This window comes from Apodemus sylvaticus, chromosome 7 (genome assembly GCF_947179515.1).
Source record: "Apodemus sylvaticus chromosome 7, mApoSyl1.1, whole genome shotgun sequence".
In the NCBI taxonomy this organism is placed as follows: Eukaryota; Metazoa; Chordata; class Mammalia; order Rodentia; family Muridae; genus Apodemus; species Apodemus sylvaticus.
Genome location: NC_067478.1, coordinates 70,737,147 through 70,756,204, shown reverse-complemented (window position 1 = coordinate 70,756,204; position 19,058 = coordinate 70,737,147). Strand labels below are relative to the sequence as shown.

The 19,058-nt window shown below is 46.3% G+C and overlaps 1 long non-coding RNA gene across 6 annotated transcripts; it reads right to left on the bottom strand.

The window, feature by feature from the left end:
• Positions 1 to 1,034: 1,034 nt before the first annotated feature.
• Positions 1,035 to 17,406, bottom strand: LOC127688981 (uncharacterized). 6 transcript variants are annotated; one of them, XR_007978807.1, is made up of 5 exons: positions 16,905 to 17,404; positions 13,519 to 13,689; positions 12,776 to 12,884; positions 5,495 to 5,592; positions 1,035 to 2,291 (listed from the first exon to the last, which is right to left on the bottom strand). It is a non-coding gene; the product is annotated as an uncharacterized LOC127688981 (long non-coding RNA). The 6 variants fall into 6 exon arrangements; XR_007978806.1 differs by lacking the exon at positions 5,495 to 5,592 and having other exon boundaries at positions 12,592 to 12,884; positions 16,905 to 17,406; XR_007978804.1 differs by lacking the exon at positions 5,495 to 5,592 and having other exon boundaries at positions 16,905 to 17,389.
• Between the last annotated feature and the right edge of the window lie 1,652 nt (positions 17,407 to 19,058).

Genomic DNA, 19,058 nt, shown 5'->3' with positions numbered 1-19,058 from the left:
GTTCGTTGGCCCAATCAGGAACTTGCCTGGGGAAAGGAGAACCAAGGGCAGCCTCCCTCCCACTGAGCTTTGTGGTTCCTCCCAACTCAGTCCTTTCCTCTTCAGTGGTCTTTGTCTCTCCTCGCAGAGCTGGTCTCTCCTCCTGCTTTCTAAGCTATTGCTTCTCTTCCTTCCACTAGAAGACATGAAGGAGAAGGCCAACAACTTTGGCTGGGTTCTGGATGACCTGCAAAACCTCGGATATTTTTCTCTAGCATATCCTTCCACCCCTCTCCTGGGTCTCCTGTCTCCGGGTTCCTCTTCTTGTTACAGGGGATTTGAGTCCAGAGGGCACCTGCTAGAGTGTGCAGCAGACACATGGATAGTTACAGGAAAGGAGGTGGCATCTGAGGGAGAAATATAGAGGACCTGGGAGGTGTTTGAGACCTGGCTTATGGCCCTAGCTCTTAGAGAGCCTGAGCAGGGGCTGCATACCTCCTTGAAGGTCATTTACATAGCACCCACCCAGTGAGTTCATGGGCTTTTTGAGCATGCTCCCTTGGCTGAATCAAGCCCAGGTAGGCTAAGGGTTTCCAGTTGCTTGCTGTTTCTCCTTTCATATGTCATCTCTAGTATCTCCTTCTCTGCATCAGTTTGAAAGCATTAATAATAAACTCAAAGTTATTAATAATGCATCTTTGTGTGTGGTACTTGAATGAGAATGGCCCTGATCTGCTCATATATTTAAACATTTGGTTTCTGTTTAGTTAGTGGAACTGTTTGGGAAGAATTGGGGGTATGGCCTTGTTGGAAGTTCGTCACAGGGATGGACTTACTAGGCCCAGTGTTTGTCTGTCTGTCTCTGTCTCTCTGTGTATCTCTCTGTCTCTCTGTTTGCCTCTGTCTCTCTGTGTGTCTCTGTCTCTGTCTCTCTCCTGCCTGCACATTAGGATGTAAAGCTCTCAGCTGCTTCTCCAACACCATCCCTGCCTTCTGCCACACTTCCCACCAAGATGATCATGAAATAACCCTCTGAAACTGTGAACAAGTTTCCAATTAAATGATTTATTTTTATCAGAGTTACCTTGATGGTGGTGTCTCTTCACAGCAACAGAACAGTAAGTGTTACATTAATGAAACGAATCAAAACACATTCCTTTATGTCATTTAACCAAGGGTAAGCCCATATTTGAATTCACTGCTCCTCTCCCTTGTCTTCTGTACTCCTCTATTTGTTTGTCCAACTCTTGAATTGTACCTACTTGAAGGCTGTCTTGTGAGTCTGTCCCTGTGTCTGTATTTGTGTGTTCCTGTGTGTCTGTCCTTCACAAAGGGCTTTGCTCTCTTTTATTGAACAGCATAGAAAGCATCACATGGGGAAGGAATAAAGGAGACTTTCCAGAAATCTCTAATAGAGTTTTACAAGGGATTAAGTCACTGACTCCAGCTGACCCCAAATGACCAAGATAACAAACAAACACTATCAAGTAATATCAGAATGCTGCTTCTAACATTTATGGTGGATATTCATTTTCAGCCAACTTGCTCTTTCCAGCAAATGATTATCATGACACACATGCAAACAACATGCAAACACATTTTGCTCATGTGTCAGGGAATGGAAGAGTGCATAATAACTGAAGATTAAAGCTATACAGTGGCTTAGGCTGTAATAGTTAATTACATGGGACATCCAAGGCAAGTAAGGTTGGATGTTGCATTCTTTTCTTAAAGGCAGGTCAAATAGGTTGAGTACACAGTAGTACATATCGGTCTCTCCCCCATTTGTTTATTCATTCACTTTACATCCCAATAGTGCCCCCTTCCCAGTCCCCCTTCACATGGTCCCTCCCCCTTTACCTTTACCTCTGAAAAGGGAGAGATCCCCCCTGGGTACCAACCCACCCTGGCACTTCAAGTCACTGCAGGAGCAGGTAATCCTCTAAGGCCAGATAAAATAGCCCAGTTAGGGAAATAGGATCTACAGGTAGGTAACAGAGTCAGGGACAGCCCCTGTTCTAGTTGTTGGGAGACCAGCATGAAGAACAGTCTACACATCTTCTACATATATACCCAACCTTTGTATGTTCTTTGGTTAGTGGTTCAGTCTCTGGGACCCCCTAAGGGTCCAGGTTACTTAACTCTGTTGTCTTCTTGTGGAGCCTGTATCCCCTCCAGGTTCCTCAATCCTTCCTCCAACTCTTCCACAAGACTTCCAGAGCTCCATGAATGTTTGGCTATGGGTCTCTGCATCTGTTTTAGTTGGCTACTGGGTGGATCCTCTCAGAGAACAGTAGTGGCTAGACTCCTGTCTGCAGGCATAACAAAGTATCATTAATAGCGTCAAGGATTGGTTCTTGCCCATGGAATGGCTGTGACCTCAAGGTGTACTTTGGCTGTGAAGTCCATTAAACCTTCTAGTTTATTAGAATGTAAGAGATATTTTCATAGCATTGCATTGCCATGCTCCTACACCTTATTCCCTACTCTCCTGTCCCAGTCTACCTGAGAGTTATACTCCCAGAAACTTTTGGGTGCCAAGGAGTGCTGATCTACCTTCTATAGATACTTGCATATTAATCATAGGTGTAGATCCTGTCTCAAAAGGATCACAGAATTCTCTCCCTTTTCTGTCCATGGGTTAGAAGGGAGACTCCATTTTCAAGTTCTGGTCTTGTCAGGTTATCAACTGGTTGCTATCATCAAAGTGTCAGTACTTTTGCTCATAGTCATCATTGCATTGCAAAATATACAAATCAAGCTACTGGGTTTAGGATACAAGGACTAAAAGCCTAAGGGCAAGGAGCATGATCACACAGCCGTCAGGGCTCCTGGTACCCGTTGGTTGGCTCTTCATGGGACCTGTGAAGGAGCCTAATTTTGATTTTTGATAGATCTTAGAGTTTAGATTTGAGTGTACTCAAATTATTTTCTTTAATTTTATAGGGTTTTGTTCAATTGTTTGTGTTGTTAATCCGAAACCGCATGCTTTGTTAAACTTTTCACAAATTTCTACCTGAGCTGCCAAAACATCTAAGACCCAGGACCCTTTGTGAGAGAGCCAAGGCTTTCTTCTTGTGCCTCAAATAACAACTATAGTGGCCTCCTATGTCTCTCACAGTGCCAAGGACAGGATTTGGGACTGACCTCTTGAAATGTAAAACTCCCACAGGTGAGAACAAGCTCATCAATATACTTCAACCCATTATTTATTATTCCAACACTTCACTGTCAACATTAAGCCAGTACCCTCAGGAAGGTTTGGTATCCATGGAACTATCTCTCCTTTTTCTATAAAGAGGATGTAACAGGGAGGGAGGCCTTAATAAAACACTCCAAGTAACCAGTATATATGAAAGTTGGAAAAGTCTCTCTAGTATACTTTATTATCCTGGGGAAGTGGATATAGTGGTTCATTAACATTACCATCCTGAGAAAGGACAAAAAATATTCTTCTTTTTTTTTGGGGGGGGGGTTGAGACAGGGTTTCTCTGTGTAATCCTGGCTGTCCTGGAACTTACTCTGTAGACCAGGCTGGCTTCGAACTCAGAAATCCGCCTGCCTCTGCCTCCCAAGTGCTGGGATTACAGGCGTGTGCCACCACCGCCCGACACAAAAAATATTCTTGTTCCACATAAGACATAGTGTCCTGTAAACTCACAGCAGTAGTTGTCTCCTGGACCCAACTATACTTATAAATGGTGGACATAGGAACGGTTTAAAGTGAGATGAGAGATAGAGTGATCTCGTGCTTCCCATGGCCAATAGGAGGGGGATGGTCTCCAAAGAAATTACCACCTGTGTGTAGTAGAGGAGAAAGATGTGGCCAGTCACATGCCAGGTGACAAAGGTCAGAAGACTGAATTGTAGGGAATAGCTTGGGTCATCTTGGCTATGAATATACGGTAACAAAAACCCATTGTGTTGACAGAGGCAAGCCAAAGGCTCCCAGTACACTATTACTGTGGCAGACTCAGCTTTGTTATTAAGAGAATAGTTAAGCATCTGTTGCCCCAGGACACAGAGAAGATTAGATCACATTCTAAGTCCTCATCACTCTCTGGTTTCCTGTGTGGTTCTTCTTTGCCTTTGCATACACTGAAATTGAACAGGGAGGCATTTAGCGTCCCTATGAATGGGCCAGTTCTGTCAAAATGAGAAAAACAGGACCCCCCCCCCCTTTTGAGAGTATTATGTAGCCCTCTGGCTCAGAGACATACTCCAAAGAAGTAGCCTTCCCGTGTGGATACCTGGGACTTGGGCTGCCTCCTCCTCCATGGTTGATGTTTTCATTTTATAGGGTGTATTTAAAGCCTGAGCATAAGGCGTGACATGAGCTATTTTCTCCATACTGATTAGGAGGTCTCTGAGAGATAATTGTTCTTAGTACAGTTGTTGCATCTTAGGGCAAAGCCAGTAATCAGAGGAGTCAATGAAGTCCATCTTGTTTATAATAGGAACCAGTGGATGCCTTGGATTTTTATTTATTTATTTTTTTGTAGAATGAGGAAGAAAATTAAAAGTGGGATAAATGAGTTTATCTAGTTCAGGAACGGCAAGCTCTCACATAGTGCTTTAAGTATACAATTCCTAGAGAGAAGCAGGAGGAACCCAAGGAGGAGTGTTTCAGAACATCCAAGTCAGTGACCATCAAAGGTATCACTTAATTTTGAATTTTGAGAAGAACCTTTAAGGTTTCCCACTGGCTTATAGGAGCAGACTGTCTCCTAAGTCTTACAGTGGGATCTTCTGTTTTGATGTCACTGGTTTTATCTTGGAGATCTGAATCTAGCTGTTGACCCCACACAGCTCCACAGCCATCAGGTAAGAACCACTTGATAAGGCTCCTCCCACTGAAGATTCTACTGTTCAGTGAGTCTTTCCCAGTTTTAAGGAGGACCCAGTTTCTAGATCTACAGTCTCTGCAGCCCCATCAGTTGGACTGGGCATAACCTTGTTCCTGTATTTCTGTAAAGCTTGCCAGACTTGGCCTGGGTTCATTATATATTGAGTCATCTGGTTGACCTCGGGAGTCAAAGACCAGCTCTAGTGTGAGGGAAGGTCACACCATATAGTAATTCACAGGAACTGAGTTTAGTGTCTGATATCGGAGCTATTCTAACCCTCATAAGGTTGATGACCAATAGTGTCAGGAGTTTTTTAGAAGTTTCCTAACAAAAATTTTGCTAGGATCTGTTTAATGGCTCAGTTAGTCCTTTCAACTTTGCTGAATGTCTGTGGCCTCTAAGTGGAGTGTCAATACATTCTTTATCCCTAGAGCCCTAGGTATAGACTGGGTCACCTGTGATTTAATGGACAGTCCATTATTGCTGTGTATGAGAAAAGACAAAACCTTGGGATTATTTCCTTTGGGGAGGGGAGGCTTTGCCATTTCAGTGACCTTTTCAGTGTTAGTGGGCATAGCCTCTGAGATGAAGGTGTCTGCAAACACTAAAGATACTGAAGCTGGCAGTAGGAGGCATATAAGTAGAGTCTATGTGACCAGCCGCCTCACCTGGTTCAGTGACATCTCTGGATTTCTTTAAAATGTAGAAGATGAGTGTCTTAGTCAGGGTTTCTATTCCTGCACAAACATCAGGACCAAGTAGCAAGCTGGGGAGGAAAGGGTTTATTCAGCTTACACCTTCCACATTGCTGTTGATCACCAAAGGAAGTCAGGACTAGAACTCAAGCAGATCAGGAAACAGGAACTGATGCAGAGGTCATGGAGGGATCTTCCTTACTGGCTTGCTCAGCCTGCTCTCTTATAGAACCTAAGACTATCAGCCCAGCGGTGGCACCACCCACAAGGCCCCCCCCCATCACCAATTGAAAAAATGCCCCACAGCTGGATCTCATGGAGGCACTTCCCCAACTGAAGCTTCTTGATAACTCCAGCCTGTGTCAAGTTGACACACAAAACCAGCCAGTACAACAAGCATGGCTAGAGTTGTAACATATGCAATAGTGCAGCTCTCTCTCTCTCTCTCTCTCTCTCTCTCTCTCTCTCTCTCTCTCTCTCTCTCTCTCTCTCTCTCTCTCTCTCTCTCTCTTCACTGTAGGGGTCAGTCCCTGCCCTTGAACAATTGAGTTACCATTTTTAGGATGGCATTTCTCCCCAAGTGAACTGAGTCATGTATTCCCTTAATTATTTTCCCCTGGAGAGCAGGGGGAGTAGTGTTTAATTCTCTAGACAGATCCAGGATCCCCTTTGGTTGCCCCCTTGTTTTAGAGCCCATTGTCTCTCCCAGGAGTATAGTTTGGATTTATATAATCCTTCTTTGGAGGGACAGTGATAGCTCTCGGGGGATCTGTAAGACTGCCGTTTTTGTCTCTTTGTCTGCCAGCCTATTTTCTTGGACCATGTTCTTCTGGTAGCCCTTGTAATGAATACCGCCACTTGTTTGGCGAGCTGAATAGCTTCTAATAGATCTAGAATTTCTTGTCCAGATTTTATGGGGGAGCTGGTGGCTATTATAGCCCTCACTCTGAGAGCTGGGAAGATGGCTCAGCAGGTAAAGGTATTTGCTGCCAAGCCTATAACTGGAGTTCAGTCTTAGGAACCAACACAGAAGATGGAGAGAACCAATTCCCAATCAGCATCCTTGTGCCTCTGTACATATGCCATGGTATGTGTACACACACAAAATAGATAAATAAGTATGATCCAAAAAATTACTCCTCATTCTTTATAGATGGTGCATGGACATGTAAAACCATGAAGGCATGCCTCGGTGTGAATTTTTTCCTTTTCCCCAGAATGGGTCTCCTCTTTTGTGCTAGGGTGGAAGGGGATTGGGAAAGCCTCAACTATTGCTCTCTTCCTGACCACTGGATATCCTGCCTTATGCTGTCCTTTAAGAATATAATTGCTTCCATGAATAAGTCAGACCACCCTTTGGATTATCCAGGGGCTAGTTGTTTATGCCAGGGATGGGCGAAAATGGATGTTCTCAGAACAGAAGTGTGCCAGATCTGAAGTTTCCATGGGCCCAAGTGAGGGAGGGTTTAAGGTGCCACAGATTTTGCTGGTTACCTTTGTGTTGTGTAGAAGAATGGCCTGACACTTTGCTGGTGTACTTCCATTAACCATACTTGTCCCTTTAATTCTAGGGCGGCCTTTGCCTAATGGACTATGAAAGCTTCTAATGGTTGACTCAAAGATAGCTCAGAAGCCTTTTAACTAGCAGAGCTGTGGCTGCCACAGCTCTTAGAGATGGGGCTCACTCTGATGCTACAGCATCCTATTTCTTTAAGAAAAAATATGTGACGAGCCTCAGCTCTGTTCTTAACTGTTGAGTTAACCTTCTGAGGCAAGGCCTAGTTTTCTGCCACAAAAAACAAGAAAGTCTTTTAGATACTGGGCATGCCCAGTGTTGGGGCCTCCATGAGACTCCACTTATCTGTTAAAGGGTTGTTTCCATTAAAGGATGCAGAAGCTGGGCGGTGGTGGCGCACGCCTGTAATCCCAGCACTCTGGGAGGCAGAGGCAGGCAGATTTCTGAGTTCAAGGCCAGCCTGGTCTACAGAGTGAGTTCTAGGACAGCCAAGGCTATACAGAGAAACCTTGTCTCGAAAAAACCAAAATCCAAAAAACCAAAAACCAAACCAAACCATTAAAGGATGCAGAATTTGATATGTTTGTTTTATCTTTTATGGACTTAGTTCAATTATGAGTTATTTCATCCTTTTTCTTGGGAGACTTGGTAGTCTAGTGTGGATAGGAAGTCTAGAGTTTTGATGATTATTTGGTCTGAGTTTGTCGTGGTGGGGTTATGTATCAATATATATTAAAATATCATTCACTATTCAGAATGACTCCTTCTGGCATAACTAGGTCCCTGAGATATGTCTTTGGGGAATTCTCTCTATCCCTACCATACTGATGGATCAGGAGGTAAGAGTTCTAGGGAGAAAGGCAAGGAAGGACTCAGGAACTGGCCCCAATAACTAAAGCAGATTAATGTTCTTACCTTACATGCATAGGGTAACTTGAGGTTCCTCAACAGGGGTCAAAATATCATAAGCCAGCCTGCTCCCTGGACCTTAGTCCTGTATGGAGATCATGATGTTGGGGCTTGGATGATGTTTCTTCTAGAATGGGGGTGATCTGCCTTCCAGTACCAGGCCTTTAAGTTTTTACTCACTGGACATGACTATAGGGGCAGGTAGTTACATGCCTTGGCTTTTGTACTTGAGGAACTCTGAGTGTGGACTTCTAGTCTCCTAGAATTAATATGGGTATCCCTTGGCAGACAGATATGGCCAATAGTTCTGTCAAGGACAAGCACAATCCTTTAGGTCCCCTTCTCTTCTCTCCTCATTTCTTTTAGTCTTATCCCAGACTTTGGTTGTTGACATTGAGAAGGTAACGTCCAGCAGCCAAGCTCTGAAACTATCTGTGGCTGTTAGCTGACTGACTAATAAAATGTTGCTCTAAAAGGTCTTGTCCTTTGTGGGGTTAGGAATCTCAGGTGGTGAATTTCCCGAAAGCCTCAGAGAGCCTGCTGAGAAACATTCCCTCCCTCCCTCAAGTGACTTCTCTGATTTTATCATGATTATCCGATCTTAATACAATATTTCATGCTTGCAGTAAAGCTTTCTATCATCATTTTCTACTTATGAGTCCCTTCTGGGATGTTGTAATTCCAATCAGTGGACTCTTGATCTAGAATGACCTGTGCACTGGACTGGTGGACATTAGGACTTTGAGTAAGTATCTCATCTGCATGTTCTTCAGCTTCCTCTCAGATCCTCTGTGTCCCTTCAGGAGTACAGCAAGATGTTTTTCTCTTTAGGTTCATAGGCTAAAGTTAAGGGCAGTAAGTTACTGATAAGTCTGGATGTGTCCTCAAGAAGCTTCTGGCCTTGTTACTTTGATGGAGGTCTGAGACTGCAAAGGGGACATGGACTTGGACTGGCTTCATGGGTCCAGGCACTTCCCTTACGGGAGTACCATAGGCATCGGAGAGGGTGGTGGAGGAGACTGCACTCCTCAGATGCCTTATAGGGCTAGATTCCTTTGGTCTGGTAACGGGGTGAATGAGGGAGTTTGGGATGGCGCTCTGGAGAGTGGGAGGAGACACTTTGCCCTGGCCTGTTACATGTTTTGTTTTTTTATTGTTTTTTATTTGTTTTTGGGCATACCCAAGGATCTTCTAAGATAAGGCAGGTTTGGGTTTTCCCCTTAGGTTTTTTTTTTTTTTTTTTTTTTTTTCCTGGTGGAGAGCCATGAAAGACAACATACAACACCTCCGCTTATTTCCCTTGATTTTTTTTAAAAAGATTATTTATCTTATGTATATGAGCATACTGTAGCTGTCTTCAGACACACCAGAAGAGGGCATCAGATCCCATTACAGATGGTCATGAGCTACCATGTGGTTGCTGGGAATTGAACTCAGGACCTCTGGAAGAGCAGTCAGTGTTCTTAACCGCTGAGCCATCTCTACGGCCTCTTTTCCCTTGATTCTTACAAAATAGATTAAGCTGTAGGATGCTGTTATAATTCAAAAGGTTTCCCTATTATCCAAGTTGAATTAAGACCAGGCAGCATTACAGTAAAATATTGGCCTCTTTTTTTTTTTTTTTTTTTTAAGGTTCTCAGTATCAAACTTGGCCCTACTCTTGAGGATACAACGTAGTGGGGAATCCAAGGAAACTGAAGGGGACATTCCTAACATGATCCTAAGGAGAAAGAAGCAAGGACCAGGGCAACTAGAGTGGGAATGGGCACCCAAGGCCATGCATCTAGAGATCCCTCCTTCCCCTCTTCAGATTCTACAGTTAAACACCTTGAGGGTGTTCGGAGCATAGCCACAAATGGATTCCACATACTAGTTTGTGCTCCATGCGGTCTCGGGCTTACACTCCCTTAAACCACTCTATCACCGCCCCCCACCCTACCCGGGGTCCTGAAACATTGTGTCAAAGTCTCTGCCATCAGTATCTTTCAGGCATTTCCTTCATCTTGGTATACTAACATTTCTATATAAGAAGTTCTTGGAGAGACCAAAAAAAAAAAAAAAAAAAAAAAGCAAAAACCAACAACCCTCATCCAAAAGAGTAATAGCATAAAACAAAACATTATGCCTGAGCTACAAGGCTATTAGTTTTGGACAGGAGACAACTTGCTTGTATGAATTGCTTTAGTCCTTTTGTTTAAAATTGTTGTGCAGATTAATAGTGTTTAAGAATGGGGCTTGCGGGGCTGGAGAGATGGCTCAGTGGTTAAGAGCACTGACTGCTCTTCCAAAGGCCCTGAGTTCAATTCCCAGCAACCATATGGTGGCTCACAGCCATCTGTAATGGGATCTGATGCCCTCTTCTGGTGTGTCTGAAGACAGTGACAGCAACAGTGTACACACACACACACACACACACACACAAATATATATAGTCTTAAAAAAAAAGTAGGTCTTGTTCAGAACAGTGGGACTGCCCTTCCAGAGGCCTCAGGGTTGATTCCCAGCACCCACGCGGCAGCTCACAATCATATAACCCCACTTTCCAGGAGATCTGATGCCCTCTCCTGACCTCCAAGGACACCAGCCACACACATGGTACACAGACATATATGCAGGCAAAATACTCAGACACATTAAATAAACAAACAAAGTGGGTGGGGGTTTGCCTCCTTTGACTCTAATGCTTATTCCCTGGGGAATTATCTCTGTCCCCCATAGGGACAGGACCGTGTACAGTAAATAAACAGCAAAGAATTGAGAGCAGTTAGGATGTAACAGACCTGAAGTATGAACTATACTTCGGAATCTTGAGGAGCCAAAGAACCCACTGTCTTAGCCTCACCTGAGCCCTCTTTTTCTCAGGGCAGGGAGCAGGACATCACTAGATATGGACTTTTTGCTGTCCTGCTGGAGCGTCTCACTCTTTAACACTTAGGTCCATTGTGATGGGACCTCAGGTTTCAAGCCCTTGTCCCATGAACGATTATCCCTATGGAAAAGAGACATGAAGCCTGGGGTTGCAGGAGGTGTTAGCACCCAAAGCTACAGGCCAGTAAAATCGTGGAGTCAATACTTCACAAACATCACTTTCCCCCTCATACCGAAACTTTCAGGGAGGGGCGGGCCTCTGGGGAGGTCTCAAGGAGGAAGCAGGAAAGAGCTGCCACAGTGCCTGGGGTCCTGTCTGGGTCACTGGTTTCCGTGATCCCAGGAGGCGTCTGGAGGGTAAAAGAGAGAAGGAAAGAAACTGGGAGAAGACAGAGATGTACAAATGGGTGCTGGTAGCACAGGGAATTCTAGAATATGATGATCCCACAGAATGCGTGTCACTGGGGAATATAAGCAGTCGTGTGAGCACTGCCATTTTGTCTAGTCATGTGATGGTTGCAATTTCAGCTTGCCCTGTTAGTGATGTCACTAGCTAAGATCGTGACAATAGCACATGGTTATTTCCTGAAGTGGTCAACCCTATGATAACATGAGCCATCTACGTCAAGGCACAAGTCCCTGTGGAATCCAAGCATCTCACAGATTCTATACGGACGGTCACCTGCTAGCTGCCGCCCACTCTTAAGTCTGGGCTCAGCGGCTGCTGTCAATGCATACATTTCTCAGAGGATCTAGGGACTCTCTTGGGCCCCATCCGTGGAGCGCCATAAGCGGGAAAGAGGGAAAGAGACAGAGAGAAAGTGAATCTAATTTCCACAGTCCGTGATAATTCACCTTCAGAAATCTGACTCTCATTTCCAAATGTTAAGGGGGGGGGGAGATAGGTCAGTGGCCTTATTGAGAGAGAGAGAGAGAGAGAGAGAGAGAGAGAGAGAGAGAGAGAGAGAGAGACCCAGGAACATCCTGCCCTTCTGTCATGGCTGGCTTTCTAAGATGTTACAAGTGTGGATTTGAATCTGGGGCGCACAGATGATTAGACAAACTGGCAGCCTTCACACAACTTAACTTCCCCAAAGTCACTGAGTCCCAGGGGATCACCACACCCAAGCATTTCCTGTGCTGTTGCATTCAGTTGTACATTCCTGATGCCTCCCAGTTCCCTTTTCTTCCTTCACCTTCCCAGACGCCAGTTTCTCATGTCTATTTAGGAGTTGTCCAGAGACACATGGATCCTTGCAGGAAAGGAGATGGTTTATTAAAGGAGAATTATAGACAAACTTAGAAGTGCATCAGATGCAGCCTGTGGACCAGCTCCAAGAAAGGGAGAGAGGGGAGGCAAGGGTGGCCTGGTGTAACCTTCTGTGCATCATTTACATAGTACCTGCCCTTCCCAAGTTTATATAAAGTAGCTGGGAGTTTGTGAGCATTTCCTTTGGTTGAATGAAGCCCAGGTGGGACTGGATCTTCTAGTCTTTTGATGCTGATGCTGCTACCTGTCAAATGTTAATCTGTGAAATCTCTACCTAATTCCCTATTCTCCAGCCTCACCCTCTCTTTGCCTTGTCATCCTTCAAAGCGACAGAGCCAAGGGCTTCTGGGACTCAGCTTCCCAGAGAAGGTGGTGGAGAATTATAAATTTGCAACAAAATTTTCCTATCTACAGAAGGAGCACTCGAGTCCTTGCCTCTCTGCATCTGAGTAGCTGAGACTCTCAGGAGCTCAGCTGGGGCCTGAGAGAAAAGTTTTGGCTACTCACCTACAGTGCCCGATCCTGGGAGGCTACACAGGCCACCCATCCACAGTGTCAGAGGCCAGGAGCCTGCCTAGGCCACCCATCCACAGTGTCAGAGGCCAGGGACCAATCACTCCCCACCATGAGTCCAGGATGGCTGACTCCTTCCCAGAATTTGGACAGGGGAGTTGCTTTCCAATCATACTACCTGGGTAGGAGGCACAAGGATTCCTGGGACATCTGTCAGAACATCTATCTTGCCTCAGGATTCTGCTCTGTCCCTTGAAGCACCCTCATAGGTAGGACCTGAACAGTTGCTGCAAGGGGATTGAGGGACCAAAAATTAGAAGCTAATGGGAGGTAAGTAAAGGCTTTGGTAACACGCTAGGAAGAGGAGTTGTAGCCGTTGCCAATTCCTATGGTGTGATATTCCTACCAAAGTGAGCTTCAGGCTCTCGTCATGATACAACTGAATGTGTACTTGGGAAAAGATGTGCGTATTTGATTTTTTTTTTCAAGTCAAGACAAACTGATATCTGCACACCCTACACGATGGGAAAGGGCCTGAATCGCAGAGCCCCAACCTTGAGTATTTGCTGAAGTCCCCTGTGCTCCTTTCCCAGGTTGTCTTATGACAGGAGAGTAAGATGGGTGTCATAGCTCATGCCTGCAACCCCAGCACCCAGGGGATTTGTGAGCACATAGGCTTGGAAGATGGTCCCAGGGAACTTGAGGGAGCAAGGAAGTGGGCAGGGAAACAGTGATGGATGAGAGTGTGGTAATGAGCGGACTGCCACTGCGGGCTGCTGGGACGCCATCCTCACGGGTCTCTAACTGCAGAACAGGCCTCAGAACTATCCTACCCAGGGAGGAGCAGCAGGGAGTATTTATCCACCAGCTCCTATCTCTCCCACCCAGGACCTCCTGCAAGTTAATTTCTCCCTGACTTACCAAGTCAAATTTACACATGGGCCATGTTCAGGCTGAGACCACAGATTGGCCTCACAAAGAGAGGCCCAGAAGCTGGGGGTCAAGGGTGCCGTGTAGGAACAGCGGAGAGCCTGCTACAATTAGGACCCAGCGGAGTGGCTTGGACTGAGCATCATGGAGTTCTCTGGTGATCTGCAGGAAAGACACCAAAGCAGAAAGCAACGTGACACTGAGAGAATCAGAGGGAAGGCCACCCAGAGACCGTGTGCCATTCTGAGTGCAGAAGACCCGAAACTTCTTGAAGCAACCTGGTATTAGAAAAGATGGGCTGGGAGCAGGGTGTGTCATTGCTTTGAGCAAGGGGGAGCGAGTAGGTGGCCTTGCAGGAGCAGCCTCGTGCCACCCCACCTACTGCCAGCCTGGTTGGTGGCCCCCAGAGTACCCCAGCCTACACTGAGTCAGACTGAGCAGTCAAAGCGCTCAGCTGCCACCTTGCACTTTTGTCCTCTTCCTTGGGAATCCTGGAATGGCTCGGCATGACCCAGTTCTGTAAACATTTATTTGATTGATTGGACACAGACAAGGCCCCTGCTCTCCAGGGGAGTAGACCCTGTACTAGGCTTTGCAGCTGCAGAGATGAGGAGAACGGAGGGGGAGGGGTTATGAGAAAGACCTAACCTAAGGTAGAAAAGAGATGGTGGCGTGCAAAGGCTGACAGGCTCGTGAACGAAGCAGGCTGTGGGGTATGCCTGGCAGAGGTACCAGTGAGCAATCCCAGAGGGGAGGCAGCTGTTCTGTCTGTGCTGCGGAAGGCTTCCTGTAGCAGCAAGGTCTTGAAAAGCCACTATATTTAGAGACGGAGAAAAGAAGAGACAGGCTGCTTATGCCTTGCTAGTAGTGGGGTGCCTCGTACCATCAGGACTAAGGAGTTATCAGGTAGGGAGAGAGGCACACATTCACCGTCAAACCCCTCCACGTGCCCTTGCAAAGGAAGAGATCTCCCTGGTAGGGCAGTATTAACAGCATGGTTGGCAAGAGATGAGAAAGGCCACCATAGAATGCCAACTATATCCTTATCCCCAGAACTTGTTCTCTGATACGGCAAAAAGACTTCTCAGATGTGATTGTTAAGGATCTTAGAACAGAATGGTGGATTATCTTGGGTAATTTAAGAGGGTCCTGAATGTAATCACAAGAATTCTCACCAGACAGTAGCAAGAAGGTGGAGGGAGAAATTGGGAGGTATGGGGATAGCAGTAAGAGGTTGGGATGACAGAAGGAAGTGGCTCAGAGACACAGATAACAGATCAATGCATCTAGAAGCTAGAAAAGGTAAGGGCGGGCGCTAGGGAGAAGATGAGTGAGGTGCTTGCTATGCAAGCATGAGGACCTGAGTTCAAATCCCCAACACTCCCGGAAAAGCTAACAGTGATGGCCGACTTGTAACTGAGTCTGGACTCCTTGGTCCAGCATGTGTGCAATCCCACCCTTGCCTCATGGCGTTTAGCTCCACAGCGCTGGTCCAGGGGAAGAGAGCAAAACAGAAAATGGTGCTGATGGCTTGTGGCTTTCAAGTTTGACTCGTACTCCATGTACAGTCTCCCTTACTTCTGAGACCTGAAGGAAGGACCGTGCTCGTGTGCTCAGCCACCACTGTGAGGAAGTGAGGGTCCACCTCAGCCCACATTGGGCGCTTTTTGCTTGGCACAAGGGCACTATCTGCCAAGGGCTGCTTGTGCCCAGAGGGAACATACCACACATACCACACCACACCACACACACACACACACACCCCCCCCCACTACCACCAAAGAGGTTTAGTTCTCACACAAACTTTGTTTTGGTTCCTAGGGGTCTGTGAGTTCTATGGTGGCTTTGCAGGGGTTGAGGGCTTTCGGCTCAGTCCTCAGCCCTTGTCATGCCAGCACAGCAGGACAGTAAGAGTGCATGGGACAACAACCAGGTCCACATCCGACTCACTTCCATGCAGAAGCAACAGACTGAGCAAACCCTGCCAGGGCTGCCGTCCTACAGCTCCTGGCCTGGCCACCTCAAAGTCCTTGACTCTCTTCTCTTCATAGACCTCTGGAGCAAAGGCCTCATCTTAGGCTGAGCACCCTCAGGCCGCCTGCAGAAGGCTGCTGCCTACATCTCTAACCACGCCAGAGTAGGTACTTCCCACTCATCTTCTTCACGGCTCCCCTTCTCTGTCCTGACAGTATGTGCCCAGATAAATCTACTCTACATCCTATCCTGATGTCTCCTCTCCCTCTTCCTCTCGCTCCCCGTCTATTGTGTGTGTGTGTGTGGTATGTGTGTTATGTTATATGTAGTATGTGTGGCAGCATATGTGTGTGATGTGTGTGCAGTATGTATGTGGTGTGTGGTGTATATATAGTGTGTGTATGTGGCAGTGTATGTGTGGTGGGTATGGTGTGTAGTGTGTGTGGTGTGTGTCTGGTATGTGTGTGTGTGATATGTGGATATGTAGTGTGTGTGTGTGGTATGTGTAGCATGTGTGGCAGTGTATGTGTGTGATGTGTGTGTAGTATGTATGTGGTGTGTGTGTAGTGTGTGTATGTGGCAGTGTATGTGTGGTGTGTATAGTGTGTATGTGTGTGTGGTGTGTGTTTGGTATATGTGTGTGTGATATGTGTGTATGTAGTGTGTGTGTGTATGTGGTGTATGTATGGTGTGTATGTGATATGTGTGATATGTGTGTGTGTGTATGCGTGTGCACACACCCATGCACATGTGTTTGTGTGAGAAATTGAATGAGCACCTAATAGTTTCTACTTTTCTCATTCTAGGCTTCCCTCTGGCCCTATGTCATCTCCTGTCTCCTACATCCCATATCTGTATCTTTGCCATTTGGTCCTGCTCTCAATCTCTTTCTTACCCTTTTCTTGGTAGCTGTTGTGGGAAATATTAAAAAGGACCATCAAGTTCCTGGACTACACCGGGCACCAGTGGGCCACATGGCTCCAGCAGGAAAAGCCCACAGCTCCTGCAATGTCTGTACCCGACTCGCTAAGATCCCATGACAGGCAGCCCTACACAACAACCACCTACCCTGCAGTCAGCCGCCACAACACCCAGCAGCTTGGTAGAAGCAAAGCTCTAAAAGACCGGCAGGCTTCCTGTGCTGCTGCTGGCAACTCTCTGCCCAGGCAGCCGTCGCCGCCTCAGCCATAAACCCCTGTGGATGGCAGACACACATTCCAATAACCCAGTGAAACAAAACTCTGGAGGCTTATAATTAATCAGTCAGATTTATATATTAATAAATTCTCAATTCACAAGATGCCCACACAATAAATTCAAAGCCAATTGATAATGATAAAAGCTGCCCACCTAGATTAGACAAGTTATCCCAATTATTCTATCCTTTATGATATCATATCTACCTGTGACTATTTAACGCCGTGCAGAATCTGAATCTTCTTCCTCTCCCTCCATCTTCCTCTCTCCTCTCTCTCTCTCTTCTCTGTCCTGCCTTTCCAACTCTTAGCTTTGCTTTCCTTTTCCCTGTCCAATCACACGCCTCCTGATACACTAATATGTAAATTAATTGGACAGAGAAAATTCTGCCACAGGTATCACCTGTCTTAGACACGGTTTTGTTGCTGTGAAGAGACACTGTGTCCAAGGCAACTCTTATAAAGGCTAACATTGGGGCTGGCTTACAGTTTCAGAGGTTTATTCCATTACCATCATGGTGGGAAGCATGGCGGCATCCAGACAGACATGGTGCTGGAGACAGAACTGAGAGTTCTACATCTTGATCTGCAGGCAGCACGAATGAGACTGTCTAGATGTAGCCTGAGCACAGGAGACCACAAAGCCCACCCCCACAGTGACACACTTCCTCCAACAAGGCCACACCTACTCCAACAAGGCCACACCTCCTAATACGGCCACTGGTAGTATTGCCACTGGGCCAAGCTTTCAAACAAATGAATGTATGCAAGCCATACCTATTCAAACCATCATACTACCTAACTTCCCCTTTAGCCTCTTGTAGGGCCAAGGGCCTTCCCTGCTAAGCAGGAGTGCAGTCCAGGGCAAGGAGCTCTAGGGGTGCAGATAGCATCTTGGATGGCGCTTAGGACTGAGCTTAGACAGGATGTAAGATGAAACCTCTGTGGGACTGCACCTGACTGTGAGCTAGGGCCCTAGACCAGCATCTTCTTTCCCCAAGAGGTCCTAGGACAACCTTAGTGGATAAACTAAGAGATCAGCTCTCATAGCCGGGCGTGGTGGCGCACACCTGTAATCCCAGCACTTGGGAGGCAGAGGCAGGTGGATTTTTGAGTTCGAGGCCAGCCTGGTCTACAGAGTGAATTCCAGGACAGCCAGGACTACACAGAGAAACCCTGTCTCAAAAAATGAAAAAAAAAAAAAAAGAGAGAGAGAGAGATCAGCTCTCAGGTTGTAAACCTCAAGTTCCTCAGACCCTTTGGCCACAGCTGCTATGGGACTTGTGAGAGAGCCTATAGGACAGTCAGTACAGTCAGGATGAGCACCAGAAACCAGAAGATGACAGGTGTAGATTATGAAGACAAAATACCAAAAACATGATCAAAATTTTATAGGTGACTTTATAGTAATTACCTGTTGAAGTAATATTTTGTATATTCTGAATTAAATATATGTGTCCACTTCTTTCTCTTTACTTTTTGTTTAGACAGGGTCTTGCTGTGTGGTCTAGGCTGACATATTCTTTCTGCCTCAGTCCTCCAAAAGCTGAGATTGTGAGCCTGCCCCACCATGCCTGGCTCTTTTTGCTTTTTAAATATTACAATTAAACTATATTTGGTTTTTTCATATTTGTTTCTGTGGAGCATAGCCGGTCTTAGGTTCAGAGGGCATCAGAGAGGCCTTTGGATGATTTCTCATAGTGGGAAACAGGTCTTAGAAACTTGCTTTCTTCTCTAGACCCACACTGATCTGACTGTGGCCAGTAGCCAGCATCTCCCTACAACCCTGTGGTCAGGGGTAAGACTGTTGTAGCGGCTGGGAGAGCATCCCTTCTCTAGGGTCCTGCTCTCTTCAAACCATCCCCAGTAAAGTGAGCCACCATTTGATAAAACCATTAAGATAAAAATTTATTGTCACAGTGAAAATGTGGGGGGGGTGGAGGAAGGGAGAGAGAGGGGGGGGAGAAGAGAGAGAGGAGAGAGAGAGAGGAGAGAGAGAAGAGGGGGAGGGGGAGAAGAGAGAGAGGAGAGAGGAGAGAGAAGAGAGAGAGGGGGAGGAGAGAGGAGAGAGAGACAGAAGAGAGAGAGGAGAGAGAGAGGAGAGAGGGAGGAGAGAGAGAGGAGAGAGAGGAGAGAGAGAGAAGAGAGAGGAGAGAGAGAGGGGGGAGAGAGAGAGGAGAGAGAGAGGAGAGAGAGAGAGAGAGAGAGAGGGAGAGGGGGGGAGGAGTGTTAGGGAAAGAAGTCATGCCTATAAAGAGACGTGATCCTTACTGCACCTACTCACGGCTCGGGGCTATGAACAGTCCATGGGACCTGTAAGCTGCACTTGCCCTAAGCACTCTTCCCAGCACATCTGCAGCC